This window comes from Mirounga leonina, unplaced genomic scaffold (assembly GCF_011800145.1).
Source record: "Mirounga leonina isolate KUSES-001 unplaced genomic scaffold, KU_Mleo_1.0 Mir_104, whole genome shotgun sequence".
Taxonomy (NCBI): Eukaryota; Metazoa; Chordata; class Mammalia; order Carnivora; family Phocidae; genus Mirounga; species Mirounga leonina.
This window is the reverse complement of record NW_023270231.1, coordinates 21,338,286-21,355,385: the sequence shown is the minus strand read 5'-3', so window position 1 is coordinate 21,355,385 and position 17,100 is coordinate 21,338,286.

Genomic DNA, 17,100 nt, shown 5'->3' with positions numbered 1-17,100 from the left:
GAGCTGTACTTTTCTCATGCTAATCTCCACTTCCCTTTCCAGAAGCATTTCCAAGTGCCTGACCTCCTCCTAAGAGGAGTGTTGGACCAGATCCCAATACACGCATACAACTAACAGAACACCCCTCAACCAAGGCTTTTTTCTTTTTATCTTTTTTCCCTCCTTACCTTTCTCTAACTCCATCCTCTTACTCATATTTCAAGTTAGACTATGTGGAATACAGAAAGTCCCTGTTTATTATTGAAAGAAGCATTCTGATCCACCATGACAAGATAGAGAATCAAACAAAAGCCACTGTCAGGCCCTTCAGAGTCATCTGAGTAGGCTGTATGGATTTTATGCTAACCAGCCATGTGCTGCCGGCTACAAGCTCCTAGACTGAATTTCTCTGCTACCAGTAAATATTGGAGAGATCTTCCGCCAGTTCTCTGGAGAAATAAAAACAAGATGTACTCAGATCAGACACACCATGTTTATTTCAGATGAATCGATAGTTGCTTTATCTTGAACGCTTAAAAAGTTTGTTAGGCTCAAAGAGTTTGAATTGAAATATGAAAGTTATGGTCGTCTTTAGCTAATTCAATCCCTGCCTTAGCCTTTTATCAGTCACATCATATGAAATCATATCACTTGTCATTTGATATCATAGTATTAAAATGGAAGAGACCTTGATATCATCTCATCTACTCATTTCATTTCCCAGAGGAGAAAACTGAGACCCAGAGAGGTTAGGCCCAGAGTCACACACAGCAAGCACATTAGGTACTGCTGAGTGCTGCTAGAACTGGCTTCGTGACTTCCTACTAGCCCCACCCTGATTCTATAGCACAACGACTCAAAGAATCCGAAGAAATATAAGAAATGTTATATGAATATATTTACAAATTTTTTCCGATCAAATGACAAATTAGCCTCAAATAAAAAAAAAATAAACATTTTTGTATAAAAATTGAGGGGCGCCTGGGTGGCTCAGTCCTCGGGTAAGCATCTCCCTTCAGCTCAGGTCATGCTGCCAGGGTCCTGGGATTGAGCCCCAGGTCAGGCTCCCCGCTTGGCAGGGAGTCTACTTCTCCCTCTCTCTCTCTCAAATAAATAAATAAAATCTTTTTTAAAAAAATTGAAAGGCCAACTACAAACTGGGAAACTTATTCAAAATGTGCAATACATAAACTCTATTATTGCTCTTATTAGATTAAAAAGAACTTATATACTTACATAATTATGAATCAGTAGCCCTATTTGAGCTTATTCAGAATCTTGCTTTTTATTCCTTTCCAGGATGCCATGTAATGATTGTTTGAGGCCAATGAAACCCTGGTGTTACTTTCGATAATCATGTACTGGAATTACTTTCACTAAGCATGACCTTAGCAGAAATGACCATTATAAGGATTTAATTCATGTCAAGTAAATTGCATTAAATGCTAAAGAAGGGGTTAGGCAATGTCCATAGAGCCACACATAGTGGACCTAAAACATTGTCTGGGGTTTACACACACGAGGCTGGCCTCATCCTGACCCAAAGAAAGTCACTGGGCCCAAAGAAAGAAGTAACTCCTGGGACGCCCGGGTGGCTCAGTCAGTTAAGTGTCTGCCTTGGGCTCAGGTCATGATTCCAGCGTCCTGGGATCCAGCCCCACATCGGGCTCCTTGCTCAGCAGGGAGCCTGCTTCTCCCTCTGCCTGCCACTCCCCCTGCTTGTGCATGCTCTCTGACAAAAAATAAATAAATAAAAATCTTTAAGAAAAAAGAAAGGAAGGAAGGAAGGAACTCCTTTTCCAAGCCCATGATACCTACTCTAGCTGAACAGCCATGGAGAATTATGCAAATTAGGATGCAGCTGTCATGAAGTCTGAAGGGGTCTAGAAAGCCATTGCCCAGGCTGTTCAGTAGCAAGAACTCCCTCAGTGGCTTGGAAGCCTCCCAGGTCCCTGCAGAGGAAGGTCGTCCTGGTCTGAGAAGCCATTGAGAGCAGTGATAAGAGGCTCAGGAGGAGAGAATTCATGAGAGGACCATTTCTAGAAAAAAAGAAAAGCAAGGAGCACAAAGTACCCCCAGATAGAACGGGAGACGGAGAGTATCCCATGGATGTGTGGCTAAGCTGGCCTCTTTCATTTGCCTAAGATCGTAGTGAGCGCCCGCTGCCTTGGAGGAATGCCTGATTTGTCACTGGCACTGATGCCTTTTGTACCAGCTTGCACAGAAGACACTACACACCAGATGCCTGTCTGCCTTACCATGTTTTCCATCATCCAGAAGCAGCTGGCCCAACAGAATCATGAGATGCCCATCAAAATCTAGGCTATGGTGCCAGTTAAAAGACAATATCCTGAATGCATGGGATTCTATCTACAGGATATGGTGTATGTATGCTCTTTGGTGCTCTTTCATCCATAGCCAGCATACATGGGTCTAGCAATCAAGGGGTGGATGTAGGAGTGGCTCCTCTCACTATTACATCTAATAACCTTCTTGCAGAATTCTTGCCTCTCATCTGTGCAATAATGATCTGTACTGGTCTGGAGGGAGGAATGATTCCTGTTGCCTACACAACAATGGTTCCATTGAAGTGGAAAATGAGACTGCCACTGGTCATTTTGGGGTCCTCATGTCCCTGAACCAACAGGTAAAGAATATTACTCTTCTGGCTGAGATGATTGATTCTGATAACAAGAAGCTGATTGTGTTGCTACTACAAAATGAATGTAAGGAGAACTATGTCCAGAACTCAGGGATTCTCTGGTCTGTATCTTAGCACTTCCATGACCAATAATAAAAGTTAATGGAAAACTCCAGCAACCATAAAAAGGCAGAATCCCTGAGGATTCAGACACTTCTGAATTCATTCTGACATTCATTCAGGAATGAATATTTGTGTCAGCTCACCAAGTAAAGAACTAACAGGTTCTAACAGAGAGGGTAGAAACTTGGAATAAACCGGTTTTTGAAATGTGTGTGTGTGTAGGTAAAGCAGAGTAAAACTTTTTTTCTGTAAAGGGTCAGATAACAAATATGTTAGGCTTATATGGTCTGTGTCGCAAACACCCAAATGTACAATCATAGCCCCACAGCAGCCAGAGACAATATGTAAATCAATCGGTGTGGCTATGTTCCTATAAAACTTTATTTTTAAATTTGGATTTGACCTGTGAGTTGGAGTTTTTCAACCCCTCATATAAACTAATTTTGTATTTCTTCTTCTCTTCCCCCTTACTAATTTTACACAAGAAAATTTAGTGTTTCAGTAACAGAATGTTCTGGTGAGACTTCAAAGTTGAGAGTAACCAAGACAGCTCAGAATGAATGATGTAACTGTCCCAGAGGTAGATACGATGACCGCTGGGACTTTGAGGGACTGCTGGGACACTGAAGTGCAATGAGGTTGAGAACGTCTTCGTTTCCGTGTATGGAAGTCCATAGGAAAGCTCTTGTGTGGAAGAAAGATGCCGAGTAGCCAAAGTGGCCAATTAGAAAGTTGCTGCTTCCCAGCCTTTCATCCTCTGTGACTGTGGGGCGGGGACTCCGCAAACCTCCGTTCTCCTGTCTCAGCCGGGGTTTGTCAATCGGGGGCACTAGCGGGAAACTAACTACAAGGCCGGAGGGAAGGGGACCCTCCTTCCTGTGTGCCTCCTGTTCCCTTCTGTCTTCCATTCCCGTCCGCACCGTCGTAGCAAGGGGGTTACGTCCCAGGGCTAGCAGCGCGGTTGATTCTGGTTTGTGATTCTTCCAACGCCCGCGGAACTAGCACCACTCCATCCCCTGAGACCCCAGCACCGCAGTTCCCTGTCCCCTCCTCAGAGGGCTGGGCCCACCCCGCAGGGGGTGCCGTCCAGCTCCTGAGCCAACAGTGCGAGGGAGCAGTGCGCGTTCTCGGAGGCCTGAATTTCAGGTCTGCAGGGCCCCTACTCAGGCTCCTCAGCCTTGCCAATCCCCATTCCCTCCCCCGGTTCCAGGGTGGGGGCCGCTTGCTAAGACGGCTACATTCTTAGTGTTTCCTTTTTCCCTTTTCGTCGCGTCAGTACTTGGTTGACAGTTCTTTATAGGAAGTTCTCTGTTCAAATAACTGGGTGATTTCTGTCTTTTGACTGATACAAGCAATCCAAACCGCCCCCATGAGGTTATGTCCATTTTCCAGATGAGAAAATTGAGACCTAGAAACGGTTAAAAAAACTGGACCAAGGCCACACAACTAGTATGAGACAGGAATAGGGCTTCAACCTGGGTCTTTCTGGTTGTAAAGCCCTTCCTCTTTTAAACACAGCTGAGCTCTGCAAGGTGAAGGCAGATCTAACCAATAGCTCGCTGGCCTCTTTTTAGCAAGGAGATAGGTATTCAAATTAGACCGGGTCCAACCAAGGCAGGCAATGTAAAATACACGCAAGAGTACACACACCTGGCAGCTTTAAGAGACTTTATAACACTGGGCCCAAGTGAATTCTATTCCAAAGCACACAGGAGCCTGCAGACATCATGTGAGATTCTATAATAATCTCAAAAAAAAAAAAAGGGGGGGGGGAGCTGCTAGAGTAGTGGAGAAAGTTAGTGACTTTTCCCTTTTGTGAGATAGATACGCAAATATTTAGTTTTTACGTTAATCTCCAGCAAAAATCTAGGATGTTGGGCGCCTGGGTGGCTCAGTCGTTAAGCGTCTGCCTTCGGCTCAGGTCATGATCCCAGGGTCCTGGGATCAAGCCCCACATTAGGCTATCTGCTCAGCAGGAAGCCTGCTTCTCCCTCTCCCACTCCCCCTGCTTGTATTCCTGCTCTCGCTGTGTCTCTCTCTGTCAAATAAATAAATAAAATCTTAAAAAAAAAAAAAAATCTAGGATGTTCCTGTGTGTACTTTTAGCAAAACTGCCTGATTCCCAAGAACAAGCAGTTGAAACCAACTAAACTCATTTACATTTGCAAAGTGCTATATGATACATTCACGGGTAAGATGGTGAAATAAGGAATGGATGCAGATCCCAATTTGAGGTTATAAACATATTTGTTTAGAAATAAAGCAAGCTTTGAGACAGCATTGGTGCTTGGGCTGGATCCAGCAGGCAGCTTTCAAAAGGAAGAGCCAAGAGCCCTTCATCACTGCCGGACTGGGCTTCTCCTGGGCCTCCCAGGGAAAAAGTGAATTCTGGATGGAGTAAGACCAACAAGGATGAGGTTGTCAGGATCATCCTGAGGATCACATGAGGAAAGTGAGGCAGACCTGGGGGTTCTTACTCGAGAGATGAGATAAATCTATCAGACCTTGCAGGCAAGTGTTACTTTCTAAGGGAGGAGCTCCAGGTTTCCCTTTGCATCCTGGTTTCCAAGTGGTCTTGTCTGCCCAAAGGATGGTGATTAAGATGGCAACTGTACAGTCATCTGTTGATTTGGTCACCGGTATCCACTCCTCCTCTTTCTAGCAGTTTCTTTTTTTTTAAGATTTTATTTATTTATTTGACAGAAAGAGAGAGAGCACAAGCAGGGAGAGTGGCAGGCAGAGGGAGAGGGAGAAGCAGGCTCTCCACTGAGCAGAGAGACCTGATGCAGGACTCAATCCCAGGACCCTGGGATCATGACCTGAGCCCAAGGCAGCTGCTTAACCAACTGAGCCACTCAGGCACCCCATTCTGGCAGTTTCTTGATCTTTCTCTGCAGGAACAGGTGCCCCATTCTGGCAGTTTCTTGATCTTTCTTTGCAGGAACACCCGTTGCTTCATTGACTACATTCTGTGTAGACATCAAGAAGTTCCACCACCATCCCCAGCATGGGGTGGGCATGGGACCCCAGCCAAGCCAATCAGATCCTCTCTCCTTGAAATTTCAGTCTTGATCAGAGGGTCAAAGGAAAACAATTGTTACTGAAACAATAGCAGGACCTTGAAAACATGGTTCATTAGTCCTGCTATTTAGATGCTCCAACTTGCCACCGTTCTGCTTTCTCCAAGCCTGATTCTTCCACTCGCCCTTCAGTTTTCTGAGCTATCCTATTTCCCTCAAGTGGATCCATTTTTTTTTTTTGGCCAGGGCCTTTGTTCATTGTTTTGCTTGCTTGCAGCCAAGGAATCCTCACTGACTCCATAAGCTGTATTGGTCAGAAAAAATCTAAAGGATCTCTACAGATTTCAGAGGACTCTCAGAAAAAGATAACTGTCTTGTTCTATAATGTTTCTAGTTGCAGATATCCAGAGGAAAGTCACAGGGATGCAGACTCTAACCTCTATACATTCAGGGACTGGGTTCATTTTGTTCACCACTAGATCTGAAGTGCCCAGCATAGTGCTTGGTACAGCATAGGTGCCTAATTAATATCAGGTGTATGAATAAACAGAAAGAGGAAAATAACTCTCCAATGATCTGTTTAATAATAGAATTGCTACATCATGAAGGAGTAAGTTCCTTGTCACTACAGAGATTTAAATAGAACCTAGATCTCTTAGGATGGGGAAAAAAAATCCTGCTTTGAGCAAGTGGTTTCCAAAACACATTGTAATTCGGCTTTATAATTCCATAATTGTTTCCTACTTGCTCTTAGAAAATATATTCTAAGGTAAAAATAGAAAACTATGTGCATTAGGGTAATATATAGCAAAGACTAGATAGTTAGAACAAAAGGCATATGATAATTTTCCTATGTTAGGAGGGCATTTCCTTACAAGCCCACAAAAAAAGCCAGCAAAAGCTGTAACAGGAGATGTAAACCATTGCTGGTCTTGTTTACAATGACCTACACTTGATCTATTTTTAGTCTCAAGGAAAGTGAAATAATAAGAAAATGGATAGTTTGGTTGCCATGGTTATTCCCATCCACTGGCGCATCTCACCACCCATTTTCTATCGTTTCTAATAACCCAGTTTCCCAGAGTGATATCTTAGGAGCCTAACTGAGGCTCTTTATTAAATGGGTCCCCCTGGTATCACCCTCATCTGGCTACTTTTCACAGCTTCCCTTTCTTTGCTTGCCAGTCTTCAACATGGCTGGAAGTGGAAAATACCCAGCCTGGGGCTACCAAGATTTTTCAGTGCAGATAAGTAAGTCTCTCGCTTGGCCACAGCCACTTAAGGGTCTGAATGGATTATGCGTTCCTGAACCTTAAAGATGCATCCTTCCCTATGTTACCAGGGCAATAAGCAATTGAGATGATGGGTTGCTCTTTTCTTTAACATGAGTTTCACTAATTTTATAAGCAGCACACCTTGACTTTGAAAGCAGGTGGAATGGAAGGAAACGCAGTCTGGAGAATATGCTTGCGACCTTGTGAAACTGAGCTACGCATCTGTCTTGGTTGCTTTGGATTGCTGTAGTAGCTAACAAAGACAGCGTCTCTGCTTTTGGCAGAAACCCGTGAGAATGCAAAGAATCCATGTGGGGCCTCTTAAGAGACACTTTGTGGGGAATTATGCTCCCTTGGTAAATTCTGGTCTTTGTTGTAGCAGGTTGTAGAAATTGGACTTTGGATACTCCCATATACAATTAAAAAAAAAAAAATGGTATTGCTGGTACCACACATCTCCGCGTCTAAACACTAGGTGGCAGCCTTGCCTTTCGTGTCACCAATGATGAGGCATGGGGAAATTGAATGGTGAACAAGAAACCGGATCCTTGCTGTGACGGAGCTTGCACGGAAGTGGAAGAGGTAGACACTAAACAAGCAAATAAAAATGGTTTTAGATAATAACTGCAATGAAAAAATGACAACATAATGTAATAGCAAGTGGGCATGAGGGGGAAAGAATGGTGGTCAAGAAAGGCCTCTGAGGAGCCCCTCAGCCCGAATGAGGAGGAGCCAGCAGGGCCAAGAGCTGGAGAAACAGTGGTTCCAGAGGAGGAAATATCAGTGTAATGGCCCTGGAGGGGACAAGCTTTGGGTACTAAAGAAAAGAAAGAAGCTAGTGTGGCTGGAGTGTGGGGAGGGGAGGAAAGAACGGGATATGAGGCTGAGAGATAAGCAGGGGTCAGACCGCGTAAGGACAGCTGGGCAAGGAGACAGGATCGTATTCCAAGCTCAACAGAAAACACTGGAGGAAGAGGTAGAAGGCGAAGGCGCCTGAGTTCACCCTCACCGTTCTCACCCGCAAGGATGTAATAAGCTCCTTCCAGTGCTCACAGTGGACTGACCATTAAGATAGCAGATTTGGTAGACACGGCTTCCAACCAGGAACAGACCTTGGGGACGCAGCACACCCCGATGGAGGCATCCTGTTGAGTGTGGACCCCTAAAGAAAAAGGCATAAGTAGAGGGGGAAAAATCAATTTTTGGAAACACTAAACCCTGCAACAAACACCATTTCCTGCCGAGAAAGTATTTTAACGCACAAACCTCCTTTATGCCAGAAAGAAAAACAAGAGGTAGAGTTTTCCCATTGTGATATGCACAGATAAAATGTAGGCTCCAGGACACCTGAGTTCTGCGCAGTTCTCTTTGCCTGACACCCACCAATGAAGCTTTATGATAAACATTGATGGCAACTAACTGATAAGAGATTATCTCTTTACTGCAGTAACGGAGGCATTTTAGTCAGAAGGCAACATTCTCAAATAAATGCAGCCTTGCTCAGCTGGTCTCAAGACTCTCCTTTTGATACAGCCACCCCCAGACCTCTTTGCGGGGCTGTTCTGCTCACTTAGCCTCCTGGTGTGGCACTGAGCAGCACTTCCAGGGGCTGTAAGCAGAGGGGAAGGAGGAGACTTTACCTCCCAACCACTCAGAACAAAGACAGAGGTGCACGACTGCATTTTCCTGCTAACTACGTGTGGGCACACAGACACTCACATAGAATCAAGTCCCCTTTTTTCCCTTTCTCCCCCTTTTGAGGCTGCTCTGGATGAGTATTTCCAACTGAGAAGCTGGCCCATTCAAGTAACAGATATGAGAAATGTCTGTCTAGTGGGGTCTGTGTCCAAGCGGAGAGGACATGCCCCACCGAAGAGGACAGCCACCCCAGCGCCAGTCAAATGTTTCCATACAAGAATGTGGGGCCGGGCGCCTGGGTGGCTCAGTTGGTTAAGCAACTGCCTTCGGCTCGGGTCATGATCCTGGAGTCCCGGGATCGAGTCCCGCATCGGGCTCCCTGCTCGGCAGGGAGTCTGCTTCTCCCTCTGACCCTCCTCCCTCTCATGCTCTCTGTCTCTCATTCTCTCTCTCACAAATAAATAAAATCTTAAAAAAAAAAATTAAAAAAAAAAGAATGTGGGGCCTGATGTTATCTGATCTCCTGCTTTTTCTAGAGAAACCAGAAATCCAGATTTTAACATGAAGTCTCCTGCTTTTTAAAATGTTTGCAACTGATTCAATAAAACAATTCCTTGATGGCCAAATAAATCATGTTCTGGGGGCCTTATGTGGCCTGTGGGCCCCTGGTTTGTAAGCTCTGCTTCAGTCCATTTTCCAATATTTATTATGAAAATGTCAAATATGTAGAAAAGTTGAAATAATTTTACAGTGGACACCTCTGTATACCTATCACTTAGATTCTAGTTGCTTGGTCACATATCTCTACTCAGCTACTTCTTTTAAAGGAATTTTAACTGTATGGAAATTTGAAGGAGCAGGAAAGAGGAAAGGAGAGAGTGAGTCCTGCGGAGGCAACTCTAGTCTATTAACTCGTTTCTCAAAATTCAACCTCAGTGGCAGGAGAAATGGGGGATTACTAATCAACAGGTGTAAGATTTCAGCTATGTAAAATGAATTAAGTTCTGGAAATCTGCTATATAACATTGTACCTATAGGTAGCAATACTGTATTGTACACTTAAAAATCTGTTAAGAGGGTACAACTCATGTTAAGTGTTCTTACCAACAATAAAATGAGTAATATATATTTTTTTTTAATGCAACTCTTTAACCCAGCTTTCTATTGGCCATGATTTTTAAATAGAGCTTAGGAGTTAGAGATTCATAGCCCTGGTGAGCTAGGTCATCCCTGGGCAGATTGAAGTTGCCTCTCAAAGTGACATCTCAAGAAGTGAGCCCCAGGATGCTGGGAGGTTTTGTGGAATACCCGCGCTTCTCCCATTTCCCTGGACACGGAAATTCTGACACCCCTGAGTGAGGCCTGGAAGGTTCAGGCAGCGTATGGAATACCTTTCACTGCCTCCAGTAGAGTCAGAAAGGGCCAGACACAGACCGTGGGATCCCTACGAGGAGGAGAGTGTGCAGTTAGAGATCTCACTTGCTCTGAGGATGTGTGAGCGCGGCATTTTGCACATGGGATGCTCATTTTGTGTGGGAGGTTAGAGTCAAAAGCCTTGGCTGTGAAAAGTGATTATTTTAATTAAGTCCCTTGAGACTCGCTCCAGAACATTCTTCGAAGGTTGAAAATAGCCTTTCTCAGGGTTCCCACATGGGCACTGGGACCCAAGAAGGTATTAAATCCTCACAGCAGCTCTCATGTTGGTTTGTCTGGCGAGACTGATCAGCGGCCTACTCTTGTCCTTTGTGGTGACTGAGAAACACCTAGGGACAGAGGGGGAGAGGAAGCTTTTATACCCACCACTGTTCCCCACTGCTTTCCACTGAGCTTAAAAAAATTACATTTCCCGTGTGGTAGCAGCGTATCATTAAGGGATGGTAATCACCATGGTAACCAAGGATCATCTGCTACAAGCAAAGGAAAAAAGAAAAGCGTCGGTCAGAGCTTGCTGCACCCACATTAGCTCAAAATGCCCAGCCTTTTAAGTAATACGGAAAAGGAATATTTCTCTAGACTAACGGCTACACCGAATTTTAGAATCATTAAATCATTAAATTGTAAGAGTGAAGGAACTGCAGAATGACCACAGGCTGCAACTCAAGGCCTTCAGGGTCAGCCAACCAGGTAAATCATCAGGCCAGTGGCTCCGTGGTGGTGGGAGGAGGGAGAGGGTCTGGAAAACGGGGCCAGGCTCTGAGAGAAGGGGCAACAGCTTCCACAGCAGCCGCTGATCGTTGCAATGAGAGAGCCAGCCCTCTTATGTCAGATCATGCAATTTCCAAAGGAAGCTGAAAATGCAGATTTTTATGTGAAATACCCCAATTTTGACTATTATCCCAAACTAATTCCAAGCAGGTCAAATAAAACACATCTGTGAGCTCCAGTTTACAACATTCGATTCAACACACCCACCCACTCTTTTTCTTAAACTCTGAGAATACCAAGATCCAGGAAAGTTATTATCTGTCCAGGTCACACAGTTCACTAATTAGTGAACAAGTCAGGCCTCTGGAGTCTGGACTCCCGGTACAGTGCTCCTTCCCTTCTAAAATGTTGTGGAGACAAGCCAGCTTAGCTCATTTCCACTTTAATGCGTACAAAAACTCTGCTGGCAGTCAGGATTCATTATAGATTGAAAATTTTAAAACCATAAAAACAATTTTCAGAGCGTACAAGATATGAGTCTATCCATTCCTTGTTATATTGTTTCCTAATAGTTTGTGTTGACTGTTACTACAAATGTGAATTTAAAATTATATTTTTGACTAGTAGCTGTTTGTATATAGAAAGCTATTAATTTTCTCATTACATTTGTAATACCCACTTTACTGAATTTTCTTTTCTCGAATGACATATCAACTCATTGTCATGGAATTTCTAAACGTAGAATCAAATCTTCTGCAACTAATTGTTATTTTACCCTTTTTTTTTGTCTTTGCATAATTAATATTTACATAGGACAGTGTTAACTAAGAGTACTTAGTAGCTTTGTCTCATTCCCAAATTTAACGGGAATTCGTCTCACCATTAAGCATGATGCTGGCTTTATATATACATATATATCTTAAACATCATATTAAGAATCTATTCCTATTTATTAAGGACACTTTAGAAAATAATGAATATGTTACATTATATCAAATTCTTTTTTAGCACCAGTGGAAATGACTAAACGGTTTTACTCCTCTGAGAAATATGGAGAATTATATTACTAGATATCCTAGGGTAGAACTACTTTTGCATTCCCAAAATGAAATCTATTCTTTCTTTTTTTAAAGTTTTATTTATTTAAGTAATCTCTACACCCAACGTGGGGCTCAAACTCACGACCCCAAGATCAAGAGTTGCACACTCCACTGACTGAGCCAGCCAGGTGCCCCAGTCTATTCTTTTAAATTTCCATTGGATTCTGGTTGCAAACATTTAATCTCAGATGCTTGTATTCATATATCTTTTTGTTGTTCTATCTTTGACATGTTTTGTCATGAGTGTTTATACTTATAAAATAATTGGGAGGCTTTGCTTCTCTCTTCTACACTCTTGAATGGTTTAAACAGCATGGGGGCTGTCTGGTGATTAAAGACTTGATTCACTTAAACTTAAAATTTCTAAGTTTCCATGACTCTGACCAAGTCCTTTACCCCAGAATATGTTCTCTGCTTCCTTGTCTGGGACCAGCTTTATCTCCCCTCCTTGAATCCAGTGTCATAATCCCAGTGGCTAAAAGCCCCATGTCTCCTTCATGGTGGCTTTGGAGCCTTCACAGGAACCAGAACCTTTCCATGACAGCCCAGTGGGGCAGAGGTGTAGATGTTCATTCATTTCGCTACCCCTTTCCTCTCTCTTCGGGGTACAAGACTTGAGATTCTTGTTGCATTTAATCATTGGTCTTCAGCATTTGTTAGAGCCCTGAATATTAAGTGATATTAATACACAGGCCAGTACAGAAGTGTCTCTTCTCCTCTTTGACTTTGTCTAATTCTTATCCATTTCACTTTTTCCTTCCCTTCCTCTCTCTTTTTCTAGTCCTTTCCTCCTGCTAATGGCAGAGATGTGCATAGATTAGACTGCAAGAGCAGGAGACTTTCTGGTCTATCTTTTTTAGTTATCCTGGATTCTAGTTTTTCACCAACATTTTTTTTTTCCGCAATAAAGCCAAGACCATTGCACAAGGTCTCCTAGTCACCCCAAATGAATCATTTGGCAATGAAACAAACCATTTTATCTTTCTCACCATCCTTCATATAACTGAAACCACTACTGGAATTGGCTACATGTGGGTGGAAAGGATCTTCTGCAGGAAATATTTTATGTCTTCATCAGGATGTTCTCAAGCCAACCTGCCAGCCCAAGAGTTTTGTTGACGCAATGGCTATTTGTGACCCAGAGAAGGAGAGCCCCAGAGCTTGACCACTTGCATGTTAAAACAAGCAAATTGAAAATCCCATGCCCTAAAGATGAGAACCAGAAGTTGTCCTTCCCTAAAGATGTTATTATCAACAGGAAGAATGTGTGTGATCTTTGGGTGGAGGTGGGAATCCTTTCTAAATCAGGCAAAACTGTGCCACCCATTTCCTGGATCTTGGTGCCCAACTCTATGCTCTTTCTGAAGACCACCATCCAAGATGAGGTTGGAATGATATTGCAACCAAAAAAAGAAATTTGCTGATCACAGGCACATGATTCTCACAGTAATAAACATGAACAGGTGGTTGAGCAGCAGGTTCTTAAATACTGTGCCACTATAAGAGAGGGGAGACAGAAGATATAACATTTGCACTTGCAAAAATATCCTGCCTTTAATAACAACTTTACACTGTAAATGCAAATGATATGTTAAACTTGGTGGGGGAATGGCATGATATTGCCATAGTTATTTGGTAGGACAATAAAACAAAGGTAGCAGGAGCCCTGCTGGGCACTTGTATGGTACTTAACATTTTCAAAGGCTCTGACAGGCACCAATTCATTGTGAGGCTTTTCATGTGCTTTCTCTGGCCTGACAGTGCTTTAGAAGCATGTAAATAACTCTTTTCTACATGTATACCTTAATGCAGTGGAGAGCTTGGTTTATATCCCCAATTGACAGGTTTTAAAGTTGCTGTAACCATGTAGGAAGTCCAACTATGGACTAGTTCATAGCTTAGAGATTAGCGGTTCTTAACTTGAGACTCTAACCTCTAGTTAATGGAGAATAAATAATGTTAACTTCTCTTCCTGGGTTTCGCTTTTCTCTGCCAACATATGCCAATAATGGAGCCCCAGAGAACACAAAGACTTTAAATCAGATTTTAGAAATGCACATGCACTGACTTTGTTCATAATAGCAAAAACTTCACAGGCCCAAAGACATTTTTACCTATGCCCCTTCCCACAGAATTTACCATCTGTATTACTGACCAAATATGTGAAAGCAATCTATCCCATAAATAACTTACTGTGCATTCTTATTGACCCAAGGCCTGTATTTCTTTTGAGGACGATACTCCAAACTCCCTTGGCTTCTTTTTCAGAGTTTATTATGGTCTTTTCCCCCTAGGTTGTGAAAAGTTCCTTTGCCTGACCAAACTTTAATCATAATCAGGCTCCTGGACCTTCTCCTAGGCTCACCAGTGCACTTCCTTGTAAAACCTAGTGTTAGCAAGAACCCTGCTAAGTCAGTTTTACAAGAGGCCCCATTCTCCATATCTGATCACCTTCAATATCCAAGCAGGGCCCTCATCTTCCACTGTCCTCCAGGGGGTATCTGGTCACCCTGGCCCGTCTTTGGCAAAGATCCTGTCAGGTCGGGTTAGCCCTGATGTGTCTCCTTAGTGACTTTCCATCCACTGACCCTCCCCGCCGCTCCTTGGCTGCAGATCCCCACTTGCCCATGCTGTGTTCAGACCTGGGCCCAGTTCTGCTCTGAGGGCCCTTCTCCCCTACTGCCGTAGTCCTGAACACAGTCTGTTTCTACTGCTTTACCTACGTTCCAGCTCCGGTTTTCTTTGACAACTATGAAACAGTCTGGTCACCTACTTTCCACTTCGAAGAAAACTCCTCTGATTAAAAATAAATGCCTTTGGACAACTTAGAAGAAATAGACTTTGAACTTCTCTTTATGCTGAAAAACAGGGAACAGCCATAAATATTTAGTATGTTTCAATGCACGCATGGCATTCCTGAAGGTGCGCTTCGTACAGAGCTTGTGCCAGGCATGAGGTTACCGTCACAAAAACAACATGATTCCTGCCTTTACAGACCTCACAGCCCAGCTGGGTGAGGGGAAATGTGTATGTAGAATAAAGTCTAACGATATTAAAATAGAGATGTGCCAGATGGGTAGGCAGGCAGATAGAATGGAGGCTCAAAGGAGAAGATAATCCATACACTTGGGATCATGGGGTGGTCAGAGAAGCCAGAGAGAGGAGATGGCGTTTTAACTTAACGATGAAGGTTAAGTGAGCAGTTACCAGCTGGCTGAGGAGACGGTGGATGCAGGCAGAGGGCTGAGGAACCACAAAGCAAAGGTGAAATAAGAAGGCGCGAAGCATTGCTCCCATCACCCAGAGTGAAGGGTGCACGCATGTATGAAGTCAAAGCTCAGTAAGCGTTTGCTGAATGCACAAATGCATACGTGAATGAGGGGACGTAGGGAAGAAATGTAAACCACTGATCTCAAGTTTGAGACAGTCGTGAGAAGCTGAGCTCGCTGAGATGTGACGTCTGACGGAAAGCTGTGGCTGGACCAATGAGTTTTGTGAAGATGTAGGGGAGGTCTTAGAACTCTAGCTGCATTTCTCACTGGGATGAAGCTTCTGGACCATGAGAAACGTTTCAGCAGAAAAAGATCAGAACTGGAAGGGCCATTAGTGAATGTCTAATTCAGTCCTATTTCAGGTTACAACGATGGGCTCCAGCTTCCCCCCACGGTCAACACAGAATGACCTCTCAGTGAAAGCCTCTGGCCACACTGAAGAAAAAAACATAGGGAAGAATGAAGGGGTAGATAGAAAGAAAAGCGGGCAGGCTGGCAGGCAAGCAGGCAGGCTGACTGGCCTGTGACCCTGGCTTGAGATTTGGCCGGCATTTGGTTTATCCTCAGCATCTTGCTGGAAGGGAAACTCCCTTGAGCCCAGTTCCCATCAGAGCAAAGGAATGGCTTTTCACAGCCTACTACACAGAAACAAGCCTGCCTTCAGTCCCTCTTGGGGAGGAAGGGCTTTTGTGGTCCTGCAGCAGCGTGGTTGGTCTTTTTTTCTCACTTCACCAGAGCAATTGGTTTTGAGTTTCCAACCCAGCCCTTCAAACCCTTACAGGAAATTCCTAGGGACTAATTAGTCCCGCTACAAAGTTTCTGGCAGCTCAGCTCTGAAGCCCTCCTTTGAATTCTAAAGGAACCAGCAGGGGCACCTGGAGCTCCGCTCCTGGGTTTTCCCCAGCCTTGACCCAGAGACCTGGGTGGGATGGGTTTCCCCACGTGGAACAAAATTGACCCTTGATTTCTTTGCCCCAATGTTCTCCTACACCAGGTATCCTGAATTAAATATTCTTCCTACAGAACAGGTTTAACTCAGGGGTTGTGAAACTTTAGCATGCATCAGAATCACCTGTACGATTTGCTAAAGTACAGGTTTACTTTAGGACCCACTCCCAGTTTCTGATTCCGTAAGTTCAAGATGGAACCTGAATTTACATTTCCAACAAAGTCCCAGAGGACTTTGCTAATGCTTTCATGCCAATGCCCCACACTTTAAGTACCACCAAATCAGGAATCGGGTCTTATATTCTTTTTTTTTTTTCCTGCCCACCTATACCTCAAAATTGCCAGGAATTCCCAAATCAGGAATCAGGCCTTATATTTTTTTCCTGCAAACAAGTTCTTCCCTGTCCTCCCATACCTCAAAATCGCCCTCTGTCCTTCTCCTTAAGAACATAATCCTTTCATTGATTAATTACTGCTCAACCTACTTATTGCTACAATTGTGTTCCTGGCATCGTGAGACATCCCTAATTTTATTTCCTGTCCCTGTTGTCTAGACCAGAATCTTACTTATAATCTCCAGGCCCAAATACATGGATAACAGAAACAATCAAACAATCCAGCCCAGAGAACAAAGACAGGGCTCTTTCCTAAGAAAAAGGAGCTTCAGTTGAAAGCTGATGCAAGCTTTAGGCATAAAATGGAGTTGCGTGCACATGGAGTGATGGTAAATTTCCTGCTAGCATTCTATTAGGCTCTGCTAGTGAGGAGATTTTTTTCCCTGGAGAAGGTTAGGAATTGGTGCCAGAATTAATTAAGGAATAAAGGTGAATGAATCTTTTCCTCTGTTGAATAGGGTCTATTCCACATGGCCTGGCTTGCTCTAATAATACCAGACAAGGTGTAGTGTGAACTTCCCTTCCTACAAGAGCCGCCATTATGCTGGTAGGGGGGCTGGGTAAC